Here is a 12142-nt window from a genome sequence, read left to right on the forward strand (position 1 = left end):
AATCTGTTTCACAGGCCCGGTGGGAACTTCTAAGGCAAGCTAACATTTCAGAGTTGTTGATTTACAGCAGCCATTTCAAACTTGGCTGCACATTGGAGTCACTTAAGGAGCTTAAAAACTACAGCTGTCTGGGTCCTGCCCTCAGATACCATGTTGTACTGTAATTTGTCTGGGAAGTAGCCTGGTATCAGGACTCAAAGCTCGCTAGGTAATTCTAATACACAGCAACATTCAAGGATAGAAACACTGCTTCAGACCTTATTTCACTCCCCATGAAAATAATACTGTCTGGGAAAAGATGCCAGCTCAGCGGGCTGGAACCTAAGAGATACTTAGTAAAGGAAACCAACCTCAGGTACCCTTCCTTGGTTATATGTGAACTCAGATGCAGGCACCCTTGATTCTCCAGAACTGTACTGAGTCCCATAGTCTTCTCCTGAGCACCCAGATGTTCCATGTTGCACGCAGAGCTCAATCCTAAGGGACATCACCTGTGCTAACAGCAACAGGAGAGGATTTTCAGGAAATGATCAAATAACACTTGATTCTTATATTTCATGCTAATCAGGAGAGGATTGGTGGAAAATAATTAAATTAAACATGATTCTTACAGGTGATGCTACATTTGAGTTTTAGATTTGGGGGTAAAACTTCTTCTAACCAAGGATACTGGTGCCTTAGTATCTATCAACAACAACTAAAAGTATAATTTAAGATACAAAGCCTATGCTTCCTTCCGTTCTGTAAAGCAGGCTTGGTTGTACCTTCCCTGTACTCCCATTTTCACTTTATTTTAGCACAAACAAGGCTGTCGTCCAGGTAATTGCTTCCTGTCTGTCGCTGCTGGTAGGCTACCGGCAAATATGCATTTTATGCAGCTCTACATTCGCAGGCACTAGTGCTCAGACGCCATTTCTTAATGCTTGTTGAATGAATCAGCGAATGAACTATAAAAGCTTCACACAATCTTCAAGACAGAATTTATATATTCTGTCAGCAACCACAAAAAAACCAGATTTGTGTCTTTAGCGTGACAAAAGCTATAAAAAAAATAGTTTTTTACACAGAGGACTGAGACCCTTTTTCTTAATTTTCCCTTGTTCCCAACAAAATCTTTAGAAAACTAGAAGATTGAAATTAAAAAAAAAAAAAAAAAAAGGCCGGGCGCGGTGGCTCAAGCCTGTAATCCCAGCACTTTGGGAGGCCGAGACGGGCGGATCACGAGGTCAGGAGATCGAGACCATCCTGGCTAACACAATGAAACCCAGTCTCTACTAAAAATACAAAAAAATTAGCCGGGCGAGGTGGCGGGCGCCTGTAGTCCCAGCTACTCGGGAGGCTGAGGCAGGAGAATGGCGTAAACCCGGGAGGCGGAGCTTGCAGTGAGCCGAGATAGCGCCACTGCACTCCAGCCTGGGCGACAGAGCGAGACTCCGTCTCAAAAAAAAAAAAAAAAGAAGAAGAAGAAGTAGTTCTGACCTTCTAGGAAAAGAGGAGTGCAGTGCATTCAAATTCCCTCAAAAACAAAAAAAAAATCCAATAACAGGATAAAATATTTATCAGGAAAGAACGTCTCTGCAATACATGTTCGTGCATTTTTGTGCATACAGATTTCTCATGTGTGTGAGAAATAGGGCAATGGTAAAATTTTTAAAAATGGAAATCTATTTTGCAAATAAAGTCATGTAGCTACTTTCATAATAGTTCACTTAGGATTTATATTCTACACACAATCTCTAAAAAGGGGGTCAACGACCTCTTTGTGAAGGGTCCAACAGTAAATATTTAAAGCTTCGTGAGCCATGTGGTCTCTGTTGCAACTACTCAGCTCTGCCTTCTGTAACACAGAAAGCAGCCATAGATTATATGCAAATGAATGGATGTGGCTGTGTTCCCATAAAATTTAATTTCTGCTCTCCAAATGTGGCTCGGATGTATTCCTTCCTTTTCTTCTCCGCTATTGACACCTGTGGTCTTCACCCTCATTAGAGCTCTGAAATCCTGGCTTAGCCATCTCATTCATTCATTTATTCAACAAATTCTTGTTCAGCATTTGAGATGTGCCTAGGCATTGGGGTATGTCCTTGGGAATCTAGGAGAGAGGAAAGCTCTTCTGGTGGTTTTGTTTTTTTTGTTTTTTTAATAGCATGCTGCACAAATGTGTGTCATCCTTGTACAGGGGCCATGCTAATCTCTGTATCATTCCAATTTTGGTATGTACATGTTGCCAAAGCAAGCACCCTGCTGGAGTTTATAGTATGGCGGGAGAGACAGACTACATGTAAAATAACCGTGAGTTAGAGCAGTGGTTCTAATGGGACGAGGGGTAGGGGTTCCCTCCTGGGGCCATTTGGCGATGTTTGGAGACAGTTTCTGTTGCCATATCTGGGGATGAGGTGCTTCGAGCATCCAGTGAGCAGAGTCCAGGGATGCTGCAAAACGTCCCACAAGGCACAGGACAGGTCCCCACAACAAAGTTATATCCAGCCCAAAAAGTCAGTGGTGCTGAGGGTCAGAAACTCTGAATTAGGGATAAGATCAATGCTCTAAGAAAGCAAACAGGGAGCTATGAGGGCACTTGATTTAGATCAAAGTCTTCAGGAAGATGTCCTTGAGGAAACGATATGCAGATGAGTCCTGAAGGGTAAACAGGATTTCATCAGGTAAGGGGGTATCCAGGGGCAGAGCAAATGTGAGGACTGTTTAAAGGATACCAATTCCTGTGCCCCACCCCAATCAGTTCAGTCCAAGTCACCCAAATTCTGTTGGTTTTTTAAGTTTCTTGGATTAGAATGAATCGACAAGCTTTAAAAGCAAAAAGATAATTTTTCTGAAGCATGTTTCAAGGCTGATGGTAAGACTATATAGAAAAAAACATTTATGATACAGGACAGAGAAAATGATTGAGAAGGGGGGGATGAAATCAAAACCACATAAAGTGTATCACATTTATTGACTTGCATATGTTGCAGTAGCTTTGAATCCAGGGATAAATCCCACTTGACCATAGTGAATGATCTTTTTAATGTGCTGTTGAATTCTCATTGCCAGTATTTTGTTGAGTATTTTTGCATCTATGTTCATCAGGGACATTGGTCTGTAACTTTCTTTTCTCGTAGTGTCTGTGTCCAGTTTTAATATCAGGGTAATGCTGGTCTCATAAAATGAATTTGAAAATATTCCTTTCTCTTCAGTTTTTTTGGAAGAGTTTGAAAAGGATTAGCATTAGTACTTTTTTAAATGTTTGGTAGAATTCAACTGTGAAGCTAATCAGTCCTGGGCTTTTCTTTAACGGGACGCTTTTTATTACTGATTGAATCTATTTGTCTATTACTGGTCTATTCAGATTTTCTATTTCTTCATGATTCAGTCTTGGCAGGTTGTATGTATCTAGGAATTTACCCATTTCTTTTAAGTTATCCAATTTATTGGGGTATAATTGCTCATGGTAGTTTCTTGTGACCTTTTGTATTTCTTTCTTTTTTTTTTTTTTTTTTTTTTTTTGGAGAGATAGTTTTGCTCTGTCACCCAGGCTGGAGTGCAATGACATGATCTTGGCTCACTGCAACCTCCGCCTCCTGGGTTCAAGCACTTCTCCTGCCTCAGCCTCTCGAGTAGCTGGGATTACAGGTGCTCACCACCACACTCAGCTAATTTTTGTAGTTTTCAGCAGAGACAGGGTTTCACCACGTTGGCCAGGCTGGTTTCAAACTCCTGACCTCAGGTCATCTGCCTGCCTCAGCCTCCCAAAGGACCCTTTGCATTTCTGTAGTATCAGTTGTGATGTCTTCTCTTTTATTTCTGATTTTATTAACAGAATGAAGAACAAAAATTATATGATCATCTCAATAGATATAGAAAAAGAATTTGATGAAATTCAAATTCATTTCATAATAAAAACTCTCAACAACTTTGGCAGAGAAGAAATGTACCACAACACAATAAAGGCCTTAAATGACAAGTCCACAGTTAACATTTGCAACAGTGAAAAGTTTAAAGCATTTCCTCTAAGATCTAGAACAAGACAGGAATGCTCAATCTCACTACTTCTTTTCAACATTTTACTGGAAGTCCAAGCCTGTGCAATTTGGCATGAAAAAGAAATAAAAAACATCCAAATTGGAAGGAAGTAGTTAAATTGTCCCTGTTCACAGATAGTATGATCTTATATATAGAAAATCTCAAAGACTTCACCAAATAAAAACCATTATAACTGACAAATTCAGTAAATTTGCAGAATACAAAATCAACATACAAAAATCAATAGCATTTCAACACTAACAACAAACTATCTGAACAAGAAATTAATAAAACAATCTCATTAAAAATATCAACAAAAGAACAAAATACCTCTTATAAATTTAACCACAGACGTGAAGATCTATATATTGATAACTATAAAGCATTGATGAAAGGAACTGAAGAAAACAGAAGTAAATGGGAAGGCATGATTATGAATTGAAAGAATTAATACTGTTAGGATGTTCATAATATCCAAAGCAATCTACAGAATCAGTGTAATCCCTATCAAAATTCCAATATCATTCTTTACAGAAATAGAAAAAACAACCCTAAAATTTGTATGGAAACACAAAAGACCCTGAATAGCCAAACCTATCTTGACCAAAAAGAAAAAAGCTGGAGACATCACAGTACCTAACTGCAAAATATATTGCAAAATTACAGCAATCAAAACAGTACAGTACTGCCATAAAAACAGACACAAAACCAGTCAAACAGGATAGAGTTCAGAAATAACCCCAAATATTTATGGACAATTGAGTTTTAATAAAGGTGCCAAGAAGAGTCAATAAGGAAAGGACATCTTCTTCAATAAATGATGTGAGGAAAATTGGATAGCCACATGCAGATGAATGAAATTGGATCCTTATTTTCACCACATACAAAAATCAACTCAAAAAGGATTAAAGGCAAATTAAGACCTGAAACTTAGTAGTTTCACTAAACTACTGAAAAACATAAGGGAAAAGCCCCATGACGTTGGTCTGGACAATATTTTGGATATACCCCCAAAAGTATATGCAACAAAAGCAAAAAGAGACAAGTGGATTGCATCACTCTAAAAAGCTCCTGCACAGCAAAGGAAACAATTAGCAGAGTGAAGAGACAGTACATGGCATGGGAGAAGATATTTGCAAACCATACATCTGATAAGGGGTTACTATCCAAAATATATGATATGGTTTCGATGTTTGTCTGCTCCAAATCCCATGTTGAAATGTAATCCCTAGTGGTGGAGGTGGGGCCTGGTGGGAGGTATTTGGATCATGAGGATGGATCCTCATGAATGGCTTAGTTCTATTCCCTTGGTGATGAGAGAGTTCTCACTCAAAGTTCATGCAAGATCTGGTTGTTTAAAAGAGTATGGCACCTCCCGCCTTCTCTCTTGCTCCTACTCTCACCGTGTGACATGCTGGCTTCCCATCACCTTCTGCCAAGATTGTAAGCTCTCTGAGGCCCTCACCAGAAGTAGATGCCAATACCACACTTCCTGTACAACCCGCAGAACCATAAGCCAATTAAACCTCTTTTTTAAAATAAATTACCTAGCCTCAGGTATTTCTTTAGAGTAATATAAGAATGGCCTAACACAACGTATAAGGAACTAAACTCAATAGCAAAAAAACAACCTGCTATAAAAATGGGCAAAGGACCTGAATAGACATTGGTCAAAAGAAGACTTACAAATAGCTAACAGGTTCATGAATAAATGCTCGACATCACTAACCATTAGGAAAATGAAAATGGAAGCCACAATGTGATATTACCTTATACCTGTTAGAATGGCTATCATAAAAAAAAAAAAAAAAAAAGATGAAAGACAAGGGTTGATGAGACTGTAAAGGAAAGGTAACTCTTGTGCACTGTTGTGGGAATACAAAATAGTACAGCCATTATGGAAAACAGTATGAAGGCTCCTCAAAAAACTAAAAATAGAACTGCCATGTGACCCAGCAATCCCACTTCTCAGTGTACATCCAAAGGAAATAAAATCAATATGTTGAAGAGAAACCTCCACTTCCATATTCATTGACTCATTATTCACAATGGCCAAGATATGGAATCAACTTAAGCATTCACCAATGGATACATGTATTTTTTTAAACATGCCATGAAATATTAGCCAGCCTCTTTTAAACACAAAGAAAAAAAGAAAATTCTGTCATTTTCAACAACATGGATAAACTTGGAAGACATTATGCTAAGTGAAATAAGCCAGGCACAGGCACAAAAAGACAAACACCTCATGGTCTCACTTATATGTGAAAACTAAAAACGTTGAACTCATAGAAGTAGAGAGTAGCATTGTGGTAACTGGAGACTGATGCTGGGATGGAGGGAATGGAGAGATGTTGGTCAAAGAAAAAGTTTCAGTTAGACAAGAGGAACAAGTTTTTGCAATCTATTGCACAGCATAGTGACTACAGTGAATGTATTGTATATTTCAAAATTGCTAAGAGAGTACATTTCAAATATCTCACCACAAAAATGGGTAAGTGAAGTAATGATATGTTAATTAGATTAATTTAATTATTCCACCTTGTATGCATATATCAAAATATCATATCACAATGTACCCCATAAATATACATAATTATTATTTGTCAATTAAAAATAGTTTTTTAAAAAAAAAATCACATATAGAGTTAAGGGGAGGCAAAAGGTAACTTTATAATGGAGGAATGTGACACATACTACCTCAGCCAGGTGGTCACAGTCAACAGGAACAGTGGTAAATCATGCTTAAATCATAATAGGTACCCTTGTTATGACACAAAAATCACCCTTTACCTCTGTGGTTTTCCTCCCCAAAACCCATAACCCCAGTGTAACAATGAGAAAAACATCAGACAAATCCCAATTGAGGGATATTCTACAAAATACTTGACTGTAATCCTCAAAGCAGTCAAGGTCGTCAAAAACAAGGAAAGTCTGAAAAACTGTCACAGCTGAGAGCAACCTAAAACAATATGATGACTAAGTGTAATGTGGGATCCTGGATGGCATCTGGGAACAATAAAAGAACATTAGGTTAAAACTAAGGAAATCTGAATAAAGAATGGACTTACGTTAATAATAATGTCAGTTCAATATTAAAATATATTCAATATTGGAAAAATGTTGGTTCAGTGCTGGAATAAATATTGCTTCATGAATTGTGAAAATTATGTAATATAATACTAAGATGTTCACAGCAGGAGAAATTCAGTGTGGGGCATATGGGAACTTTTTACTATCTTGGCAATTTTTCTGTAAACATAAAACTGTCCTAAAAAATGAAGATCATTTTTTAAAACAAGCAAATAAAAAGACATATGGATGAGTTCTCATACGTTGCTGAAGAGAACGCAAAGTATTATAGCCATTTTGAAAAAAGTATGACAATTTCTTATAAAAATAAGCATACCATATGACCCAGCGATCCCATTTCTAAGCAGTCACCCAGGAGAAAAGAAGACTGAATATTCATGTAAAAGTCTTTAAACAAATGTTGATTCATAATTGCCAAAACATGGCAACATTCCAAATGTTTGCAACTGATAAATAAACACACTGTGATACAGTCATACAATAAAATATTCTTCAGCAATAAAAAGAAACAAACTACTGATACATACAACTATGTCAGTGAATCTCAAATGAATTATGATAAGTGAAAGAAACCAGATTCAAGAGGCTAATAGTGTATGATTTTACTTAGATGACATTCTAGAAAAGACAAAAATATAGAGACAGGAAACAGATGTATGGGGCTAAGTATGAATCATGTCCAAGTCTCCCTGAATAATACCGCCTAAAAGCTCATCTTGGTTTTGTCCTCCTTAAATAGACAGCCATCCAGGCATTCAAATTCTCTTCATTTTGTCAGGCTTATCTTGCTCAGCTCCCTAAACAAACCTACTTTGGACAAGGTTACATTTTTTACTACATTAGATAAATAATACTACAAAGTGTTGTTCACATTATTCTCCATAATTGGACTAGCTCCTTCATTATTCCACACTTTTCAAAATCCTGTCAAACCACTATAGCATAAGTAATCATTCCCATACAATTCTAGAATATTATTTGTCTGTATCCTGTATTCTGCTATTAATTATAATATAAACTCTCATGTGAATAAATGATTTAGATGTTACCTCCTAACCCTCATTACCTCCATTTGGTATTGTTAAAATTTCCATGTTATAGATAAGAAAACTGAAGCTCAGAGGTTAAGTTACTTCCAGAGATTATGGCTACTAAATGGAGAAGCTGGGAAATCTAGGAATGCTGAATCCAAAGGTTGTCTTCTTTTTGTTGCAGTTCACTATTTTTTCTTTGTATTGTTTTAAATTTGAACATCTTAATAATTGCACAACTAAGTTTCTTGAGACTGGGAGCTCTTTTATCTCCTCCTTGGTATTCTGCAATGTACTAAATTAAAAAGACACTTCCAAAACAAATTGTCTTTAGGATATAAAATTATAGTGGGCAAAAGAAAGAAATAAAAGGCATCCAAATAGGAGAAGAAGAAGTCAAATCATCTCTCTTTGTTGGTGATACGATTCTATACCTATGAAACCCTAAAGACTCCACCAAAAGGCTCCTAGAACTGATAAATGACTTCAGTAAAGCTTCAGGACACAAAATCAATGCACAAATTCAGTAGCATTTTTATACACCAATCATATTAAATCTGAGAGCTATATCAAGAAGGCAGTTCTATTTATAATTGCCACAGGAAATAAAATACCTAGGAATACATCTAACCAAGGAGGTGAAAGATTTCTACAATAAAAATTACAAAAGACTGCTGAAAGAAATCACTGATGACACAAACAAATGGTGAAATATTTCATGCTCATGGAGTGGAAGAATCAATATAGTTAACATAGCCATACTGCCCAAAGAAATCTACAGATTTGATGCTATTCTTATCAAACTACCAATGTGATATTTCAAAGAATTAGAAGAACTATTCTAAAATTCATATGGAACCAAAAAGAGCTCAAATAGCCAAAGCAATCCTATGCAGAAAAGAGCAAAGCCAAAAGCATCACATTACCTAACTTGAAACTATACTACAAGGCTACAGTAACCAAAACAGCATGGTACTGGTATAAAAACAAACACATAGACTAATGGAAGAGAATAGAGAGCCCAGAAATAAAACTACACACCTAAAACCATCTGATCTTCCACAAATTCAACAAAAATAAGCAACGGGAAAAGGACTCTCTAGTCAATAAATGGTGCTGGGATAATTGGCTAGTCATATGCAGAATAATTAAAGTGGGCCTCTACCTATCTCCATATACAAACATTAACTCAACATGGATTAAAGATTTAAACCTAAAACTATAAAAATCCTAGAAGAAAACCAAGGAAATAGCCTTCTGGACATCAGCCTTAGCAAAGAATTAATGACTAAGTCCTCAAAAGCAATTGCAAAAAAAGCAAAAATTTACAAGTAGAACCAAATTAAACTAAAAAGCTTCTGCAGAGCAGAAGAAATAATCACCAAAGTTAACAACCCACAGAATGGGAAAAAATCTTCTACAATCTATATATCCAACAAAGGACTAAGATCCAAAATCTACAAAGAACTCAAACAAATGAGCAACAACAAAAAATAAGCAATCCCATCAAAAAGTGGGCTAAGCACATGAATAGACAATTCTCAAAAGAAGATACACAAATGGTCAACAAGCATAAGGAAAAATGCTCAACATCACTAGTTATCAGGGGAATGTAAATCAAAACCACAATGTGATAATACCTTACTCCTGCAAGAAAGGTCATAATATAATCAAAAAATCAAAAAAGAATAGATGTTGGCAAGATGCGGTGAAAAGGAAGCACTTCCACACTGCCAATGGGAATCTAAACTAGTACAACCACCATGGAAAAGAGTGTGGAGAGTCCTTAAAGAACTAAAAGTAAAACTACCATTTGATCCAGCAATCCCACTACTGGGTATCTACCCAGAGGAAAAGAAGTGTCATTATACGAAAAAGACACTTGCACATGTATGTCTATAGCAGCACAACTTGCAACTGCAAAAATATGGAACCAGTCCAAACGCCCATCAATTAACAAGTGAATAAAGAAAATGTGAGAGATATGTATATAATGGAATATTATTCAGCCCTAAAAAAGAACAAAATAATGGCATTTGCAGTAACCTGGATGGAATTGGAGACCATTACTCTTAGTGAAGTAACTCAGGAAAGGAAAACTAAACATCGTATGTTCTCACTCATAAGTGGGAGCTAAGCTGTAAGGTCACAAAGGCATAAGAATGATACAATGGACTTTAGGGATTTGGGGGAAAGGGTATGATGGGGGTGAGAGATAAAAGACTACACATTAGGTACAGTGTACACTGCTCCAGTGATGGATGCACCAAAATCTCAGAAATAACCACTAAAGAAGTTATTCATGTAAGCAAACACCACTTGCTCCTAAAAAACTATTGAAATAAAAAATAAATTTAAAAATTATAATAAAATGAAATTAAAAATTGTAAGATACTCATCAAAGTGAAATAATAAATAAATAAATAAATAAATAAGGCCGAGCACGGTGTCTCACACGTGTAATCTCAGCGCTTTGGGAGGCTGAGGCAGGCAGATCGCTTGAAGTCAGGAGCTCGAGATGAGCCTGGCCAACATGGTGAAATCTTTTCTCTACTAAAAATACAAAAATTTGCCAGGCATGGGGGCACATGCTTGTAGACCCAGCTACTTGGGAGGCTGAGGCAGGAGAATCACAAACCTAGGAAGCGAAGGTCACAGTGAGCCAAGATTGTGCCACTACACTACAGCCCATGCAACAGAGTAAGACGCTGTTTCAAAATATAATAATAAAAAAAATAATAATAAAATAAAATAAATTATGACTCAGGAGGAGATCCACATGCCCCTCCTTCAATTAATAGCAACAGAGGAATACATAAGAATAGCAACCATAGACTGAGAGGGGCACAGTAACTTGGGACTCAGGACCCTCTGGGATGAGGGTTTCACTACTTCCAGCAGGTATCCAGGTTCTCTCATGAGCACTGGCTAGGAGACTGGCATGTTCCACAGAGAGGAAGGAAGAGCAGTGTGGTGTGGTGACCCACCTGAGAGCCACACGGGGCAGGGAAGTCCCCACCCCCCAGCCAAAGCAGGTGGTAAGTGAACGTGCTACCCAGCTGGAGAAACCATGCTTTTTTAATGTAACCGTGCAACCCATGGATCAGAAGATCCCACTCACAAGCCCACACCACCAGGGTCTAGCATGCGAACCTCAGAGCTGTACAGATTCTCAACAGCCTCTCAACTGGAATCTGCTTAAGCCTACTGAGCTCCTGGTGGGGAGGGGTGACCAGCACCACAGCTACAGCTGCCTGCTGTCTAAGCCATCTGAGCTCCTTGGGGGAGCGGCAGCAGCCAGAGCTGGGACTCACAACTGCCTAACACCCTAAGCTCTCTGCGCGGGGGAAGGGCGGCATCTATCTCTATAGCTCCATGCTGTGCTTTTCCCCTGCTGGAGACAGGGAAGCTGTACACTTGGTCTCAAGACATGTCCCCACAGTCCAACACATTGGCTATGGCAGACTGCAACCAGAGTGCCTCTTCAGGCCTAACCCTGAATCATCTTTCCTCACTGTGCAGAGCTTCCCTGCAGAAACTCCAGTAACTCCAGCCACAGGCTCAGGGACAAAACCTGAATCTCTTTGGGCCTGAGCCCCTAGGGGGAACCTGCAGCCATCCCTCCCTCCCGGTAGTTCTGAGGAATCTGGGCAGACCAGATGAGTGGGTTTCCTCCCAGGGAAAGGCACACCTCCTCCACCAAGGGACAAAGTGCTTCATTAAACAGGTCCTGTTCCCTGGGCTACCCAACAGGGTGAGACCCTCCCACAGGGGTTTTCAGACATCCTATACAGGAATGATGCTATGGCATCAGGTTGGTGCCCCTCAAGGTCAGAGACCCCAGAAGAAGGAGCAGACACCCATCTTGGCTGTTCTCCAGCCTCCTTGAGTGACATCTCCAGGCACAGAAGCAAACCAGATGAATAGGGCCTGAAGTGAACCCCCAGCAAACCACAGCAGCCCTACAGAAAAGGGACCTGACGATTGGAGGAAAAACA

At 38.5% G+C, this 12142-nt stretch overlaps 1 pseudogene; it reads right to left on the reverse strand.

Annotated features, from left to right (window-relative positions):
* Positions 1–2141: 2141 nt before the first annotated feature.
* LOC123570088 (U6 spliceosomal RNA) lies at positions 2142–2238 on the reverse strand (annotated as a pseudogene).
* Positions 2239–12142: the final 9904 nt, after the last annotated feature.

This window comes from Macaca fascicularis, chromosome 18 (genome assembly GCF_037993035.2).
Source record: "Macaca fascicularis isolate 582-1 chromosome 18, T2T-MFA8v1.1".
NCBI lineage: Eukaryota > Metazoa > Chordata > Mammalia > Primates > Cercopithecidae > Macaca > Macaca fascicularis.